The following is an 18788-nucleotide window of genomic DNA, read 5'->3' as shown; positions in this document are numbered from 1 at the left end:
TAATCAGAGTTCTGGGAACTATTGAATCCACTGGGACCAGAACTGAGCCAAGACTTCATTAGTAATACAGTCAGTACAGACCAAGCCTGACTCTGCTAAGAGTTTGACTCCTGCATCTAACTGTTCTAAAAATTGCTAAATCTCAATATGCCTCCCCTACTTGTTATGCTGGGTTCCTGCTCACAATTTAAATCTTTTCTTTAATCGTCATTCTCATCTGAACTTCTTTACCCTTACAAGCTTTCCACAGTTTCTTGATTTTTTATGTCATTACTCCTTGTTTTCTAGGATCCATATAACTTGGTAATATCTTCTCAGCTAAAATGAAGCCAGACTCCAAAGTCCAAAATAGCTTCTTGGCTAAAAGAAGTAGGTAGGTGGGGGAGATTAAAATGACACTTCTCTTTCAGCCTAGGCAGCCCCATGTAAAGAAATCCCCCATATTTTTATTAATGTGACTTCTTCACCATTTTCTGAGTGCACCATTCTTTCTGTCCTCTGTGTCTTCTCCTGAGCTACTTCGAAACTGCAAAACAAAGCCCAAATTGGCCCTACCCTGTTTCCAACAAGATACCGAGTTATTTTTTGGAGACAACAGGACAAAACTGCAAGTCACGCAGCTGAAGCATGAGCAGAGGAGAAAATTTTGACCATAAATAACCCCTAGAACCAAAGCCTCCCTTACCCACCAACAGAACCAAAGGACTGGGTCATGACCAAAACCTGAATGCAAGAACCCTTTCAGAGGGAAGGATTCACTGTCCAGGAAGATCTGCTGCTGAAGCCCTTTTATCCTACCTTACCATAAATGGCCAGATTTAAAAGCCCTCTAATCAAAACCTATCCCTCCAGCACTTCCACATACCAACCCTCCTTCCCTAACTCAAGTTCGACTGAACCCCAGCTGGGGAGACAGATTTGAGAGTCTTGCCTCCTGTCTCCTTGCCCATTGATCTTGCAATAAAGCTCCTTCTTTTATCAAAAGCCAGTGCCATAGTATCAGCTTCTATGTGCCTTGGTCAGCAAGTCCTTGCCTTATAACATTTCCTCTAACCAAAGTGTTTCTCCTTTTCACCTGTCAGCTTCTTCTCCCTCTTTATTTACCTAACTTTTCATTCCATTCAAACTTCAACCTTGATGGAGCTTCTTGTGAGTATTTTACCTTATATCTTAGTGTTAGCCTTCCTTTCTATATAGTTGAGAACACTACTCAGAAATTAATTGTACTTGTCTTTTTTTTCTAATGAGTTTTTACTTATAATCTTTAAAAGAACTATGAACAGAGGAGGGCAGCTTCGTATAAACACATTTCGACAGCAGTATCTACAATAACATCTTCATTGCCTGAGGTTAATATACAAATCTGTAAATTAAAATTTTGTTCTGAACTGAATTCATACTTTAATTATGACCTGAGCTAGAGAAAATCAGCCACTTGCACACCCAACCCCAGGCCCCTCTGCTGGAGGGAACTTAAGGCCTCCATGGTCACAGGCTGCACCATGAAGAGACAGCCCAGGACTTTTCATGCTACTTAAGCTCTAAGATTTTATGGAGAATTTAGCTTGTACATTTGCACCAAGGATCTTCAATGTGATGACTGTATCACAGTATACATTGTCAAGGACATTCACATGCGATAAGGTGGTTGCAAAATACAGATCTAAGGGATTCAGATCTATCAGGTGAGATGATGCTCTGATGCCTGAACACAGAGGAAAAGGAGGAGAGAGATCTCCCCAGTAGAGAAACATAGAAACAACATTAACATTAACATCCATGGAGATGAACTTGTCGATTTGTGTGCACTAGACCATCACCTTTAATTTTTACTGGAGAGCAAATGTGCCTTCTGTTCATGGTTAAGTTCCTTACACATGCTATCTTTGTTCAGATTGAACATATTATTTTTTCACTGGCTAAGTTCCCAAGAAAGTCATGGGCAGGTCCTGTTCCTCTCTGCCCCTATTTACTAGTCTTGGCTTGGACCTACTCTTTTGGTCTGGATACGATGTCTTGGTATTTGATTTTTGGGTGATTGAGTGACTGTCTTCTTCAACAGGCTGTCAGACATGCCAAAGATGTGGAGGTCATCCCACTGCAGGTCTTTGAGGGCGACAAGATTAAGTCTGTGGTTTCCCTGGTGACTCAGGTGAGGGCTCTCATGAGACAGCTTGCTGCAATAAATACCAAACTCCTTGAGAGCAGTAAAATTCTGTTTACTATTGTATCACCAGAGGCTAGAACAATACCTTGGTGATCATAGGTGTTAAATGAGATGCTAACGGTATGATAGAATTTGAGGATAAGTAAAAGCAAAAAGAAAATGATCGTTCATTGTGGAATAAGCTGAGTTTGAAAATGAAACAAATAATAATTTTGGAATTGTTTAGCAGGCCTTGTGAAAATACAGGTCTGTAGCTTGGTGAAAGGTTGGTAAGAGAGATCCACATTTGCAAGACATCTGCATATTAACTCGGCAAGACAGGGAGTGTGGGTGAAATTGCAGAAGCAGAAAATAGAGTGAAAGACCAGCTGTCTGCTCAGATCTATATCATGGGTTTGATTGCAATAAGTATCCTGATCTTTGATTTTCTTGTACGATGTTCTTGCCTCTTTATTGTTCTTTTTATTTTATCCGTATTGTAAATGTTACCTATTATGTATAATAGGTAACTTGATTTCCTGTATTTCTGGGATAAGGCAGGATAAGAAATGAAACAAAAGCTCAGAAAAAAAGACTAGTCATTGAGTGATAGAAGGACTAAGATTGGATCAAGACAGGAAGAAACAAGTTTTGAAAAGCAGCAAGCACAGGGACATCTGAGAACGAGAAGTAAAAAGAGAGCGTGGGGTTTTATCTTCAGCTTCATTGTGACTGTGGAGAGAAGCCTTAGTGCATGGTTGGAGGTGGGTCATGGCAATGAGGGAGAATGGAGCTATTCCGAGACAAAAGACTGACAGCAAGTGTGTGTGTGTACTGACCACCGTGTGCAACTGAATTTAAGTTTTCTAAATTTGTCCAGACTAGAAGCATGTTTGATCCCGAACTGTAGGCAGAGCTGAGCCTGTGGGCAAGGGTCAAATGATAAAAGCAGACACAACAGGAGCTAAAGCCAAAGAATTTAATTTGTGGCACTGGTCTCCCTGGGAAACAGTTTTGCTTTCTACCCTTAGCAAACTGACTATTACCTTCACTCTTGGGAGCTACCTTGATACACAATGTAAATCTAACAAATCTATTGAAAATATAACTCAAAGAACATGTACTTTTGATGTAGAGTTGGCTCTGTGACCTCAAAGTCCTGTCAATGCCCTTAAAGGGAGCCCTTTTCTGGCAAGTTGCCTTTTACGGTTCATTTAAAATGTTCGTTTACACAAACATATGTACACCAAGGGGGGAAAGCAGGGGGGTGAGGGGGATAGTGTTGGTGGGATGAATTGGGAGATTGGGATTGATGTATATACATTATTTTATATTAGTTATATAAAATAGATAACTAATAAGAAACTGCTGTATAAAAAAATAATAAAATTCAATTTAATTTAAAAAAATTAAATGTTCATTTTCTTTATCAAGATTCGTGTTCTTGTCTGGTGATGAATTTAATGGCTTGACCTTTTTCATGAATCTGGCTCTGATAATCACTCCACAGTCATACATAAGTGCTTTTCTTCCTTCATTGAGTACTTTTGTCTATAAATTATGGATATTTTATTTTCATTGTAGGTCATGTGGATGTAATTTTTACTCAACCAAAGATCTCTCTATAAGTTGGACTTTTGGTAGTCAAAGAGGCTATTAGTAAATTGTATGAAGATGGTGTCTTAATTTTTGTTCCTTGAAAAGTAGTTCCTAAGAGAAGTGCTTTTGTGCTAAGAGTTTATTTGGAAGGTAAACCAGAAGCATGGTGAGAGACTAGGAAAGTAAGATGGGTAAGGGAGAATAACGAATAAAAGATACATTAATGACCATTATACACACATTAATAACTACTGCAGGAACCAGAGTTCAATGCCAATGAGTAACTGCATTGAAAATATTTCAGAATAGTACCCTGACATATGAGTAAGGTTGGTTACAACATTCACCAACATTCCTCCTCATTGTTTGAAGTTTGCTACTGTAATCACTAGTCCCTTGGCACTTCCAAACTGTCCTACAGGCAGGTTGATCTTGCTCATGTAACCAAAGAAAACTGTCAAACAGAGAGATATAAGTACCTCATGTAGGAAGGCATTGAGTATAGTGTGACTCCACCTCAGTCACAATTATCTTCTAGGGTGAACTAAGGGAATTTGAGTGAAGCACCAAGCACATCTTAGGTTCATAGTGCAGTCTATGTCTTGCACCATTTAGACATTAAATCCACTTAGGCCTTCACTGATTCTTCAAGGTAATGGATGATTATGATTCCTAGGAAAATAAGATCTGCCACAAAGGAGTTATCAAAACTAGAGTTTAAACTGACACAGTCAATTCTAAGAACATAACTAATATTCATTATCTTTTGTCTACCACTTCTTTTAGTTTCTTCATATTCACCTAGCACTTCTGTTCATCTAAGTTGCTTGACTAGTGGGGTGACACAGATCTTGGACATAGGATGCAATAGAAAGGACCGAGTTTTAGCTTACCATGTCCTTGTCAGGCCCTGGTTGCTATAATTTCCTATTCACTCTTATCCCTGGGCATAGAGACGTCATGAGATAATCAAATATCTTGTATCACAGACATACTCTTTTGTTTTTCCATTATGTAAGACCACTGCTCATCACCTATAATAATCAATGTCAAAAATTACAGGCATGATAGTAACACTTATCTAAACTTTTAATCTAAAACTTCAGTTTGTCAACATGAAAAGAACACAATGATCAGGGGGCAGTCAGTCACTGCTATATGTTAAATGAAAATCTTACTATGTTCTCTGATAGAAGCTAGCCTATAATTCACTACATTCCTACTTTGGAGCATTAACTTCTTGGCACTTCCTCTCTGTCCTGAGCATAAGCTGGTCATGCCCTGCAGCCAGAGAAAGCTCTCAAGTAGAGACACATTTTCATAAAGTAGGAAGAAATGGACATATATAGTAGCTGTCCTGCAAAGCTAAGGGGGTTAAGGGAATAGAGGTTGGCACTGGCAGATACAGATTGATAGCTAAAATATTAAGAGTACACCTGGTGTGTACATTTATGTTTCTGCTCCTGGGAGATGAAGTATCTGATAGTATTGTAAATGATGGGTACAGAATTTATAATTAGATGGCAATAAAGTATATTGAGAAATGGTAAACCAGGGTAGTACATCCAGTGACCAGAATTCCATGGATGTGAAGGCAATGAGAAGCATCACGAAGGGAGTGGTTAGAGGTAAGTAAGGATGGAGAGAGCTCCGTAGCTCTGTGGCTCAGCACCGGTGCTCACCACACTCAGATAGTGAGCCCAGATATGCTGTAACTGGTTACACATTTCCTTGTGAGACAAGGAATCTCATGTTAGGAATTTAGTGAATATAGTTTTTGTTCACTCCTAGAGGTGATGGTTAGTAAGAAATCTTTCTTCTGAATTTGATTCTGGGTCAATGACTTGGTGCCAGAGATAAAACAGTTTTCAATGCATTTCACTCGACTTCCTCCTTACCCTCCTCCTCTCTTATCTCACAGCCTGGCTAAAATCAGTCTCAACTGTTCAATGCAGTGGTCTATGATCATTGAATGACAATATAATATTCATATATATTTTTTTAATTTGAAGTTCTTATGTACAAAGAACTAGGTTGTATATCCAGAAAGAAAATCAAAATTGATCCCTGAGTAGCCCAAAGAACCTTATTTTGCAGTGACAATTACCTGAAGTCCCTAATACAATTTAAGTTTATTGAAGTTGTTTTCTCTTTATTAGTAATGTGATCATAATCTCCATTGGATATTGAGCTGGATAAATAAAGACAACTAAATTTTAATTGTTCAAATGCAGTATTTATTAGAAAATCTTAACAAGAAGGGATAGAAATAGAATTTGTATTTAACATGTAAAAATTAGACTAAAGGATTAAATTTTCATGATTATCACAGCCTGCTATCCCTTTCCACCTATATCCAGGATAATCAAAGTGATTTTCCTCTTTCTCTCTCTTCTCTCAGACTCTCTCTCTCTCTCCACTTTTGCAGGTTTACCTGTGCCTTCAGTTTTGGACCTATAATCTCCTGGACCTCTTTTAATCCCTAACACCAAAAGGTAGTCCAGCTGAAGTTTATGGTAACTTAGTGACAGATAAATATTGAACTAAACAAGAATCTTTTGATGTTTTTACTCTCATTTGAGGATGCTTGTATATTTATAAATATGGCTGTAAACTATCATCATAAAGCACTATTTTAGTCATTTTTATACTCATGTTTTTGTATTTTAGGTGATTTTAGCGACATGCACAGTATATTTATTCTAATACATATATTTTGTGAATCTTTCAAATGCAGTTACAAAGAGTAAACTAATTGTTTTCTTCATCTCTAGTGATTGCAATATGTAGTTGTATTTTCATTTTTATAAATCTGAATGCAGGTTATCTCTTTACCAGGGAATACACTAGCTGATATTAATCCTCCCAAACAAGATAATATTATAGCTTTTGAAATTGGTATCAACACACAAGTTAATGAACAACTCAAAATTCTAAGGAAAAGTATGTTTTAATTGCCAAGTACAGTTAATTAACTTCTAAACTATAATCTGGGATATAAGAGATGTTATCTTTCATATTTCCTCTTAAAAATTCTCAGCATTTATATGTTAAGAAAGCTGAAAGAAACATTTTCCCCAAATAATTATTTTCTTTAATTGCATCGGCAGGCGGACTCTAACCACTGCACCACCAGGGAAGCCCTATACATTTTAAATTTATCAACTTTATTGCATAGTATTTGTGGAACACTTCTTGTCTTATTCGACTTACAAATCTGTAGTGTTTATGATGTTCTATATTTTCAACTTATCTACATTTTCACTTTTCTTTGAGGCCTACCTAGTTCAAACAGCAGTGACTGAATTATTCATTCTCAATTATCCAAATGAATTGGGATCCGTGAGCTAGGGGAAAAACTAAACATGACAACTGGAGTCTGAAAAAACTGGGTTCAAATCTTAGGTCCTGTTATTCTGAGATTTTAATAAAATGAATAAGATCATGGAAAGTGCCTGGAACCATATATATATTTTTTAATGATCTCATATATTCTCTGAACTCACATATAATTTTCTGTATCTCTTTATTACATAAAAGATAATAGGCTACTTATATACATGTCTTTTCAAGCTTGCAAGATTGACATTCAAGAAGGATCTTCCTGGACCGGGGCACGAACCCGTGTTCCCTGCATTGGTAGGTGGACTCTCAACCACTGCGCCACCAGGGAAGCCCCAGGCATTTATTTTTAATGCTTTACGTATATAAATTTATTTATTCCTCACAATAATCCTATAATGTTGGGACTTTAATGAATCTTGATTTATGCCACATTGCTTAGTTTTCATTTGTATTTATAGTTAATTCTAGCACAAGGGAAGACTTTGACAAAATGGTGATCCAATTGTGTGGCCTATAGTGGGTGGGATTCAGATGGGAAAATATGAATAATTTCTTAATATTAAAGAAGTGGAAAACTGGTATATATTAAAGTTCACCGATTATTTTTAAGGAATAAGGTGAAACTGTGCTTAGGAGATACTTTGAAAGCAGTGGAGTTAAGAAACCTGAACAAAGTGGTGTTTTAAAATGTATTCCTTTCTCTGATGTTAATTTTGTATGTCAACTTGACTGGCCATGGGGTGCCAGATTAAATATTATTTCTGGGTGTGCCTATGAGGATGTTTCCTAATATGATTAACATTTGAATCCATGGACTCAGTAAAGTAGATTGCCCTCCCAATGTGGGTGGGCATCATCCAATCTGTTGAGGGTCTGAATAGAACAAAAGTCAAAGGAAAGAGGAATTTGCCCCTTTTTTCCTGCCTCACTAGTCAGTTGGGACATCTCATCTCATCTCCTGCCCTTTGCCTAGGATTTACACCATCATCTTCCCAGGGCTTCAGGTCTTCAGACTCAGAGTGAATTATATTATATTCAGACTCACACCAGCTTTCCTGGGTCTCTAGTTTGCAGATGGCAGATGGTTGGACTTCTCAGCCTTTATCATTGTGTGACCCAATAATAAATTATTATTATTTAATAATAAATCTTTCATTATATACACATATTTACCCTATTGGTCTCTTTCTCTGTAGAACCCTGATTAATACACTTTATATCTACTCAATGAGTTCTGCTATGGGTCAGGCCCTAAATTTTGTCCTGGAGATTTGTTGAACTGTGGTAGATTGAATTACTGGTCCTATCTTCACCCTGCCTTATAGCCTTGCCCTTTTCCAGGTAATTTAACAATTCCACTCACAAAGGAATATGCTTCCATGTCTTTTGACTTTGGACTCGTGATTTGGTTGGCAAGTAGGATGTTAGTAGATATGACACAACCAGGGGTTTACAGAGTTCAGCTTGTTCTCTTTGTCCACTGCCACCTTTGTTCATTTGAAGAACCACCTTGCTGAGCTCTGGCTAGATCAGCCAACAGGTAAATGAGCCAGCCTAGCTGAGATCAGAAAGGCTACCCTAACCAATTCACAGAGGTTTAAGGGAAAAAAATCAAACAAGCATAAAAGTTATTTTTATATGCCACTGAAATTTTGTTGCTTTGTTTGTATTATAGCAACAGCTGTCTGATACAGACACATAAAATATAGTTTGTGGCCTGCAGTGATTTATGTTGAAGTGGTTACAATTATATAAACACATACAATACTATGTGATTATGACACTACGGCAGGTATTTAAAAAGTACTCTCCAAGCACATATGTGGAAAAACAAACACAGATTGTCTTCAGCACTGTGATTGGATACTTGGTCATGTGTATACATTTATAAATTCAAGGATGAGTGTTCTTAACTGGTAATTTGGCATTTCAGTACATTTAGAGAGATATGAAAATTTAGTGTGGTAAAATAATCATAGAGATTTCTGCAGAGCTTTCTAGTTGCCTACCCAATATCTAGTCTCCTCTCCCCATGCAAAGGCACACTAAATTTATCAGTAAAGCCAAGCAAAGATGGCATCACCCAGCCACACTTGCAGCTTGGTGTGGCCATGTAACATAGAATCTGATCAATGTAATGTAAACAAAAGTGCTGTTTTTGACTTTCAAAAGGCTCCTTAATGAAAGCTTACTCAGTTGAAAATGAACCCTTTCTGCTGTTTTCCCCATCTTATTGTATTAAGGTGCAGACCCAATATCCTGGTAAACATCTGGAAGCATGAGTGGACTTGATGGTGTATATCAGCACTGATGATTACAGCATAGAAAAATAAAAGAATCTAGGCTCCTTTCAGAGGTAGAAAGCCCTAAAACTTCTGCCCCTGGTATTTTAAGTCTGTTTCAATCTGTCTTATTTTAATTTTTTTTTAATATTTTCTGAGTATTCATAGAGGCTATCCCTAAAAAATCATAATGTAAGTGAAATTTTTCCTGAAAATGAGTGTAAAGAGGCAAAACAATGTTTAGTTCATATTTTAACTCCCAAAGGCATGTAGAAAAGGTTTATTTTTCCCAGTTTTGGTATTTAGGACCGTAATGTCCCCCAGCTTCCCTATCTATACCTTCTGTAGCACGACTGAATCTGTTAATGTTCTGCTTCATCTGTATTCGTCCTGCTAATACTGTCAGTCAGGAAGGATCTGAAATATTCATTCATTCATACAGGACTTATTCATTATTTATAACATTTCACTTTGTCACATACTCCAGGTCTATATCCTTTGGGCAATTTAAAAAACTTAAAGTAAAAAATGAATATCAAATATTAGAATTTTTTAATAATCAACTTGATGGCCAGAACATCATACCATCTGAAATTTTGATATCTTCTATAAAAATATTTCATCATTACTACTACTGTTCTCTATCTCTTGAAATAAATACTTTTATTAAAAATGAAAGTTCAGATCAATGAATTGATAGATTAATTTTATTCTGATGAATGTCAAGACTGGACCCACTCACCAACTTTATAATTCTTAAAGGCATTAAATACTCATGTGATAATAAAAACAGAAGGAATAAAAATTCATCCCTTTTAAGACAAAGTAGCATAATTTCCATCATTGTCTAGGACTTAACTTGTTTGTCTCATCAGCTTGACTGCTCACCCCTCCTCTACATCTTCCCTCAATAACTGTGGATATTTTCAGGCCTCAGCTAAGAAAAACAATCATTATTCTTCATAATTCCTGCCTTACTTATTATTGTTGAGGAGATAAGCATCTCTCGTTATTCCATTTCATATGAAAAACCTTCTCTTTGTATCTTAAAACTTCCTTTTAGATTATTTTTACTGTTTAGGTTTTGACATTTATGTTTATATTTCATTTTCAGTTCATTTTTATATGCATTTTTAGGTATAGAACAAAGTTTATTATTTTTTTCACCTATGGATATCTAATTGCTCTATCATCATTGTTGAAATGACTATCCTAACTCTTCTGAATTACTTTTATACCTCTTTTTGAAAATCAGTTGTATATATATATATACGTATATACACACACACACATATATATATACCCATGTATATAGATATATTTCTAGATTTGGTTTTTGGTTATTTGATCTATTTCTCTATTTTAACAACAAATATTATTGTAGCTTTATAATAAGTCTTGAAATCAGGTAGTATTAATTCCCCAACTTTGTTATTCTTTTTTAATGTTGTTTGGCTCTTGTAGGTACTTTGCATTTCCATATAAATTTTAGAATCAATTTTCTAATTTCTACCAAACTTGCTGAGGTTTTAATTGGAACTTTCTTGAATCTATAGAGAAAATTAGGATGAACTTACATCTTAAAATTATTGAGTCTCCAGACCCATGAATATGGTATACCTCTCTATTTATTTAAGTCTTCTTTGATTTCTCTCAGCAATATTATGCAGTTCTCAGGGAACAGGTATTTCACATTTTTAAAATCAGTTTCATTCCTAAATATTTTATACTTTTATACTTCAGAAATTATATGTTTTAATTTCTAAAATTTTATTGCTAGTGTATAGAACTTTAATTAATAAACTCATTTATTAGTTCTAGTAACTTTAAAAAATAGATTCTATTAGAATTTCTACATAGATAATCATGTCATCTATATATATATATTTTTTTTTTTTTGCCTGATTTCTCTGGCCAGAGTCTCAAATACAATGTTAAGGAGAAGTAGTGAGAGTGGACATCTTTGTCTTGTTTTTGATATTGGTGAAAAAGCATTTATACTTTCACCATTAAGTTTGGTATTAGCTATAGATCTTGATATTAGCTATAGATGCTTTATCAGGTAGAGGAAGTTACCTTCTATTCCTCGTTGGCTAAAAATTTTTAACAAGAATAGATGTTGGATTTTTCAATTAAAAAAAAAAGAGGCAAAGGGTTTGAACAGACGTTTTACCAGAGAATATATATAGATGATAAATAAGCCTATGAAAAGATGCTGAACATCACTGGCCATTAAAAAAATGTAAAGTAAAATTGCTATGAAATACTGTTATACATCTATCAGAATGGTTTAAAATAAAAAGGCCAATCACACCAAGTGTTTTTGTGAGAATGTAGAGGAACTAGAACTCTCATACACTGCTGCTGAGAATGTAAAATGATAAAGCCACTTTGGAAACAGTGTGGCAGTTTCTTAAAAAGTTTAATATATATCTCCACTTATGAGTCATCCCTTCTATTGCTAGGTATTTACTCAAGTGAAATAAAAGCACATGTCCATAAAATAACTTATAAACAATTGTTGTTAACAGCTTTATTTGTAATAATCAACTCTAATGTCCATCAACAGATCAATGGATAAACACATTGTGGTATATACATACAGTGGAATAATATTCAACAATCAAATGAAATGACCTATTGATAATACACAACATGTTTATTCTCAAAATAATTATACTGAGTGAAAGAAGTTGGAGAAAAGAATATACACTACAAATAACTCCACTTATGTAAAATTTTACAAAATGCCAACTAATGTCTAGTGAACAAAATTAGATGAGTGGCTTCCTGAAAATGGTGGGCAGGTGGGCAATAAGAAATGATTAGGAAGGGACTTAAGGAAACTTTTTGAGATAATGGATATGTTGATTACTTTGACAGTGGTGATGGCTTCACAGGTATATACATAGATCAAAACTTGTCAAATTATACATTTTTAATTCATGCAGTTGAATGGAAGTTAATCACACCACAATAAAGCTGATATCTAGAATAAGGAAGGGACAGCCTGAATCACTCTCAAATCTTGTTAAAAATACTTATTTTTAAATTGTGAATTATATAGATGCTTGTCATAAATAAGACAGACATTATTATTTTGACAATTCTTTAATACCTTCTCTAGGCAGTAGTATTACTGAATAGATTTTTTAAATGTGTTCAACAATCTAGTATTTATAACTGCACCAGAAATCACTCTATGTTGGTTTGTTGTAAACCAGACTAGCAAATTATTATCGACCATTTGTTTGTGATTGAGAGTAGTTTGATAATGTTTCCTATACTGTATGCTGTTTACCTAGAAATATTCATCATCCATGTTCTAGTTATCACCACCCAGCTATTCACCAATAAAGTGCATTCCCTCCCAGACATATTGACAAGAGATATTTGTCGAATTGTGCATTTTAATCTTAATTATTCTATACAATATTTTAAAACAGTAGATGTTATTTTAAACATCAAAATAGCAACTTAGCTGATAAACCAGCATCAGTTACAAGATATTCCACTAATATCTCATTAAAATATATATGTGAGCAATGTAGGTGATGCTACTCAGACAGTTTTTGTTCATTTGGGGAAGATAATTGAGTTAATTACAATGAAGTTTCCATAAAAGTAACAGAGAATTATTGGTGGATCTTTAGGGGGAAAATATTGGAAATAGTCCTTTGGACTTCTGTAAATTATTTAAAATTCAAATATCTGATTAAATGTATTTTTTTCATGCCCCTTCTTAACTTTCATCCCCAAAGCAGCTATAATTTGGGGGAGTAAAATATTTAAATTATGGAGAAAATAATTGGGAGAGTGTAATATGTCAACTTTATGTGCCCACTTGACTGGGCTAAGGTATGCCCAGACATTCAGTCAAACAGTATTCTGGGTGTGTCTGAGATGGTGTTTCTAAATGAGATTAACATTTCATTTTATTGACCTGAAACAGATAGACTGCCAGATATTTCTCCAGCAAAGATTCGTTGATTTGGGATCAGCAGAGAATTGCACTTCAGGGTCTACAACAATGGTGAGGCATGTATAGATGCCCAAACAGAAAGGGAAGGAAAACAGTTTTATAGAGGTGAAAAGGAAGGTGGAAGGGCTACAGTAAACAAAGAGTCTATGGCTTTTCATTGGCTGAGTTCTTGTCAGGAAAGAAAAGAAATCTCTTCTTCCTGTTGGGCTCTGCTATTGTCACAGGGTGAGAGAGCTCCCCTTCTGGTCTCCAAACTCTTACTGAGGTTTCTGTTTATTGTTTACATTTTCCCCTTTTCATCAAGATCTTTCTCTGAAAACACTGCTGGTCAAGAGTCAGGTTTTCTATGGGCATCCCTGGCGGTACAGTGGTTGAGAGTCCGCCTGCCGATGCAAGGGACGAGGGTTCCTGCCCCGGTCCGGGAAGATCCCACATGCCGCGGAGCGGCTGGGCCCGTGAGCCATGGCTGCTGAGCCTGCGCGTCCGGAGCCTGTGCTCTGCAATGGGAGAGGCCACAACAGTGAGAAGACCGAAAAAGAGTCAGGTTTACTAGTTTTTGCAGCTTTTTGTCCCTCAATGCCAGGGAAGACCTTTCCTGAGTATAATGTCCCATGTCAGAAGGAAAGTGCACATATTGGAAATTTATTAAGGTTACATTCAAGTAACAAGGAGGGGTAGGAGGGAGAACTCTCAGGCCCTTTTTATATAAAGTCCATATGTTATCAAGATTATAGACACTGGAGATCATCTGAAGCATTAGGTCATCATCAAATGTTTAGTGACAAACTTCCAACAGGCCTGGTCCAGATATCTTTGGAAAGCTGTTTCATCAGAAGTCATCTGCTTCAATTCTAGGAACAATTTACTTTCAAGGTAGTACATTCTTTTTCATATTCTATTCCATTTAACTTTTTTTTAAGGCCTTGAGACCATGTCATCTGGTTCTTCTCATAAAATTGGGTCGGATTTGTTATTGTTGAGTAAAACATATAGAGGTTCAGACATAAGAGAGAAATTTGGAGTACAATTTTGGCAATAACCAACTAGCCCAAGAAAGCCTCACAGTTGGTGCTTAGTTTTGGGTTTGGGAAACTTAGGATGCCATGAAGTCTATCTGGATCTTAGTGTACCCCTTGTTCTGATATCAGATGCCCAAAACCAGATGGGCAAATTGCAAATTTTCTTTGGAGACCTTATGTCCTTTTAAGGCTAAAAACTTTAGCAAGTGGATGTTCTCTTCCTGGGAGGAGGCTTGAGAAGAAGAGTAAAGAAGCAAATCATCCACATATTGCAACAGTAGAAACTCTAGGGAACTTAAGAAACTCAAGGTTGTGTATCATCCAGATCATCCTTTAGGATTTGGGAGAAATAAGAAGGACTCCCAGTGTAACTCTGAAGCATTACTGTCTAGGTGGATTGCTTTTCTTGCTAAGAGAAGGGAAAAAGGTATTGGCTGGCTCCATCAACTGGAATACTAAAGAATGCACAGCATAAATCAATTCGAGTAAAGATTTACTTTGTTGGGAATAGATATTAGTAATGTATGAGAATTAGGAATAACAGTGTGTCAAGGGATAACAATGCTGTTTATTGCTCAGAGGTCCTGGACAAACTTTCACCCTCAGTACTTAGGTTTTCCCACCTGTAAAATGGGAGTGCTAATGTGACTAGTACAAGGGATAAGGAGGCCTTGAGCCTTGTAATCTTCCATTATGTCCTTTATACCTTGAAGGTCTTCTTTACTTATAGCATATGATTAATAATGGGAAGAAGTTTTGAGGGGTCTGTTTGAATCTTGATGGGAGGTGCATTGTGAAATTTGCCAACAATAGTTGGAGATTTTGCCCATAAGGAAAGTGGCAGCTGATTCAACAGGAACAAATAATCAGTGTTTCCAGAATCAGCTCTAGTACCTACTGTCGGAGTCAGAACAAATAAAAGATGTCAAAGTGTCATTTAATTCACCTGGTTGGTTACATTGATTTCTAGAATTATTTTATTCCAGAATAATACTTCTCTTAGAAGTCTCCACCTAATAAGTGGACAAGGGCAGAGGAGAAAAGGGTGTGTATCTTCCAAAGGGCCTAAACAAAAGGAAATAAGTTCAGTGACAGGATCCTCTTGAGGTTTATTAGAGATTCCCACTATCTGAACTATTTTAGTACTGGGAGGTAGGGACAGTTTTAGAGTAGTGGGGTTGAGCACCAAGAGAGTGGCTCTGTTGTCCATTAGGACTGGAAGAGATTTATCTCCAGTCTGGAGAGATGTTTCTCCAAGCCAATTAAGAGGAAGGAAGGGGCTTCTCTGGTGGAGCAGTGGTTGAGAGTCTGACTGCCGATGCAGGGGACACGGGTTCGTGCCCCTGTCCGGGAAGATCCCACATGCCGCAGAGTGGCTGGGCCCGTGAGCCATGACCACTGAGCCTGCGCGTCCGGAGCCTGTGCTCCGCAACGGGAGAGGCCACAACAGTGAGAGGCCCGTGTACCGCAAAAAAAAAAAAAAAAAAAAAAAGAGGAAGGAAGAGCCCCTGTAGTTCCTTGGAGCCCAGTCATTGAGAATTAGGAGGATGCTGGAAAGGCTGATTTGAGGGCTGAAGGCACCTAAAGTGCTTATTTGTACCAATCTCTTTCCCAATCTTCTGGCTGTTTGCAATAACAGCAAAAACTAGGAGGATTTGGTTTCACTTAGGAGCCTTCATTTGCTGGAGTTGAAGATTAAGAATTTTGGCAGCCTCTCTTGGAAGTGACTCGTGTAGAGTATGAGAGAGCTGATTTGTCAGATTAACTAAATCTGAAGTGGACAGAGTTTCTCATTCCTTCCTGGTCCTTTTTTACTAGAAAGGAAAAGTCTCAGTTCAGTCCATTAATAAACATACAGTTAAAAGCTAGTTGGGTGGAATCAACATTTGATGGAAGACCAGATTTTTTAAAAAAACGATCTACAGTTGATAGTAATAGTTAATAGTAGGTTCAGAAGATTTTCTTGTGCAAGTTTGAATTTTGTTCCAATCAATAGTAATTGCTTTCTGAAGTTACCTAATGATTGCTGATTGCCCATATAAGTTAGTGGGCTGTTTTCCGGGTTGTAATTCTAGAGACCTTTCAGGATTTTCCCAATTAGTAGTTTTCATTCAATGCTAGTCCTGGCTTTCACCCTTTCATGGAGAAGCAAAAGAACTAGCTGATATAGGTCAGAGAAACCATGTTGATAAATTTGAATAACTATATTAAATTCCTCAGCAAACGTGAGGAATTTCTTCAGTTATGTTAGGAAAATCTTTACTATGGCTCACAGCTCAGCTTTAACCCAGGAAGTCTAAGAAATGAAGCGTTTAGCCTCTGAATCCTCAGAAGACTTAATTTTAAAGGGACAGGTTCTGATAATTTTAGAGGAAAAGGGAGTAGGGAGAGTTTCAGAGAAAAAGGGAAGTTTGCTGGGAGCATTAGTATGGTGAATTTGAGGGTATGGGGGTGGTGTAGAAGGGAAGGAAGGAGATGGAGCCAGACGTGGAGCCTGAGAGAAAGAAACCAAGGAAGAAGAGCCTGAGGTTTCAGGAAACATTTTGTTTCTCTTAAATATTTTTTGTCTCAGTTAATCTTAAAATCTTATTATGCAGAAAGGCAATTTTAGGCTCCTGAAAAGTTGAGAAACTTCAAAATACCAACAGGAATAAGCAGTCCACTCACTTCTGGAAAATTTTGAGCTATTATAGTCCAATTCAGTTTCAAGGAAATTAAGTTTGGGGATTTCACAAGTCTCCCATAGTGGCCACTGATATTCTAAATTGCCTTTAGTCATGCATGTTTATTTTAGTTAGAAATGAGCATGAGGAGGCTTCCCTGGTGGCGCAGTGGTTAAGATTCCACCTGTTGATGCAGGGGACACGGGTTCGTGCCCCGGTCCGGGTAGATCCCACATGCCGCAGAGCGGCTGGGCCCGTGAGCCATGGCCACTGGGCCTGCGCATCCGGAGCCTGTGCTCCACAACGGGAGAGGCCACAACAGTGAGAGGCCCGCATACCACAAAAACAAAACAAAACAAAACAAAACAAAAAAACAAAAGAAATGAGCATGAGGAAGGACCTCTGCTTTTAAACATAAAACTGGACAGAGCCTTTGTGAGAGAAGCACCCTCAAAATACTTAGATAACTGGGATCCCATTTCCTAGAGGTTTTTCCTCTAGAGCAAAGAACAATTTTCAAGCAGCATAAACAGCTTACAGCACAAATGGCTCAATTCAAATAGTGTACAAGCTAACCCCAGCCTGTCTTAAGGAGACAGTTTGGTCTTGGAGGAGCCAGGCCAGAGACCTTTTCTTTAGCCAGTGCCCAGAAGACAGTTTTCCAAAGGAGTAGGCCAAAAGCTGAAAACCTGGCACCGTTTCAGATAAAGAACACTTGTTCACAAAGGAATGGGTAGAGGCTAGACAGCTTCAGGAGAAGCAGCCCCTGTTCTGAATGGAAAAGGCCAGAGGCTTGCCAGTTTCAGGGAAACAGTGTGATCTCAAAATCAGACTGAAAAGCCAAATGAGTACTCGCATACAAAACACGGCCTAACCAGAAAGGCAGAACCCTTAAATGGATCCCCAGTAAAGCTTGGAGAGGTTCAGATGCAAGGGATGCATGAGCTTGAATCCAGGAGAAGGATGTACCTTCAAACAGTAGGCTCTGTGAGAAAAGCAGTGAGTGACAAAGGTCTCATTTGTGGGTACTGGACCTTTTGTGCACCAGCTCAACAGCCCTCGAGCTGTGAGGGGTCCCTGTACAGTCTTCCAAAACATTGACCTAAAACAATGGACAGCCAAATTTTTCTCCAGAAAAGATGGAGTTATTTGGGTTCAGTAGAGAACTGCAGTTCAGGGTCTGTAACCATGGAAAGCCATGTACAAGTTCCCACATGGAAAAGGAAGGAGAACACTTTTATAGAGGGAAAAAGGAAGCTGGGAGAGATATAGTAAACAAAGAGCCCATCCATGGCTTTTCATTGGCTGACTCTTTGCCAGGAAAGACAAGGAGTCTTTCTTCTTCTTAATGGTCTCTGCTAATGTCACAGGGTGAGAGAGCATCCCCGTTTGGTCTCCCAACTCCACTTAACTGAAGTTTCTGTTTATTAATTTTGTACAAGTTGGTGGAGTGAGTAAAACAGACCCTCTCCAATACAAGTGGGACCAGTTGAAGGATTGAGTAACCAAAAGACTGACCCTCCAGAGAGTAAAGGGAACATCTCCTACCTGACTGCCTTAGAGCTGGAATATGGATTTACTGATGCCTTTGGACTCAAATTGAAACACAGGCTTTTCCTGAGCCTCAGGCCTACTGACCTTTGGACTGGAGCTATACTGTTGGATCTCCTGGTCCTCAGGCCTTCAAACTGAGACTAGAACTACACTATTGACTCTCCTGGGCCTCCAGCTTGAGGGCTGCTGATATATATA

At 37.5% G+C, this 18788-nt stretch overlaps 1 pseudogene; it reads left to right on the top strand.

The window, feature by feature from the left end:
* The first annotated feature begins 5288 nt into the window (after positions 1 to 5288).
* LOC112390923 (uncharacterized) overlaps positions 5289 to 18788 on the top strand; it is an 18928-nt pseudogene continuing 5428 nt past the window's right edge.

This window comes from Neophocaena asiaeorientalis, unplaced genomic scaffold, assembly GCF_003031525.2.
Source record: "Neophocaena asiaeorientalis asiaeorientalis breed wild unplaced genomic scaffold, Neophocaena_asiaeorientalis_V1.1 scaffold55, whole genome shotgun sequence".
Taxonomy (NCBI): Eukaryota; Metazoa; Chordata; class Mammalia; order Artiodactyla; family Phocoenidae; genus Neophocaena; species Neophocaena asiaeorientalis.
Note: the sequence above shows the minus strand (reverse complement) of the source record. Positions and strands in the feature narration are given on the sequence as shown.